Below are 1,036 nucleotides of genomic sequence, written 5' to 3' on the forward strand. Positions count from 1 at the left end.
TGAAGATAATGACAGTGTAGATTTGCAGAGAGAGGAGCTCTTACATATTTCCAGTGAGAATGCAAATTTGTATACCCACTGGGAGAGACAGCAGGAGGTTTCTGAAACAATAACAAAACTACCAGTTCCTCTAGCCATCTCAACACTCGGTATTCCTGCAAAACCAAGGAAACCTGGACCTTAAGGTGATGTCTGCCTTCCCATGTTTTATGAAGTACTCTGAAATCAACCTACCTGTCTTTCCACCAATGAAAATACTGCACGGATTAAAGGATATATGCACAACGGTATACTCCTCAGCCACCAAACTTCTGGATATCAGTTCAGTACCAGCAAGAAAATTGGTCGCGGACAATTTAATGAAGTTTATAGAGCAACCTGTCTCTTGGATGGAGTACAAGTAGCTTTAAAAAAAGTGCAGATATTTGATTTAATGGATGCCAAAGCACGTGCTGATTGTATCAAAGAAATAGATCTTCTTAAGCAAATGTAATAAAATATTACTCCTCATTCATTGAATATAATGAACTAAACGTAGTGTTGGAACTGGCAGATGCTGGTGACCTATCCAGAATGATAAAGCATTTTAAGAAGCAAAAGAGGCTAATTCCTGAAAGAACTCTCTGGAAGTACTTTGTTCAGCTTTGCAGTGCATTGGAACACATGCATTCTCGAAGAGTCATGCATAGAGATATAACACCAGCCAATGTGTTCATTACAGCCACTGGGGTGGTAAAACTTGGAGATCTTGGGCTTGGCCAGTTTTTCAGCTCAAAAACCACAGCTGCACATTCTTTAGTTGGTACACGTTATTACATGTCTCCAGAGAGACTACATGAAAATGGATACAACTTCAAATGTGACATCTGGTCTCTTGGCTGTCTACTATATGAGATGGCTACATTAGAGTCCTTTCTATGGTGACAAAATAAATGTATACTCACTGTGTAAGAAGACAGAACAATGTGACTACTCACCTCTTCCTTCAAATCACTATTCAGAAGAACTATGACAGTTAGTTAATATGTGCATCAAC

The 1,036-nt window shown here is 39.1% G+C and overlaps 1 pseudogene; it reads left to right on the forward strand.

Annotated features, from left to right (window-relative positions):
• The first annotated feature begins 300 nt into the window (after positions 1 to 300).
• LOC116548621 lies at positions 301 to 1,033 on the forward strand (annotated as a pseudogene).
• Positions 1,034 to 1,036: the final 3 nt, after the last annotated feature.

Source organism: Sapajus apella, unplaced genomic scaffold (genome assembly GCF_009761245.1).
Source record: "Sapajus apella isolate SASKATOON/1434 unplaced genomic scaffold, GSC_monkey_1.0 scaffold17327, whole genome shotgun sequence".
In the NCBI taxonomy this organism is placed as follows: domain Eukaryota; kingdom Metazoa; phylum Chordata; class Mammalia; order Primates; family Cebidae; genus Sapajus; species Sapajus apella.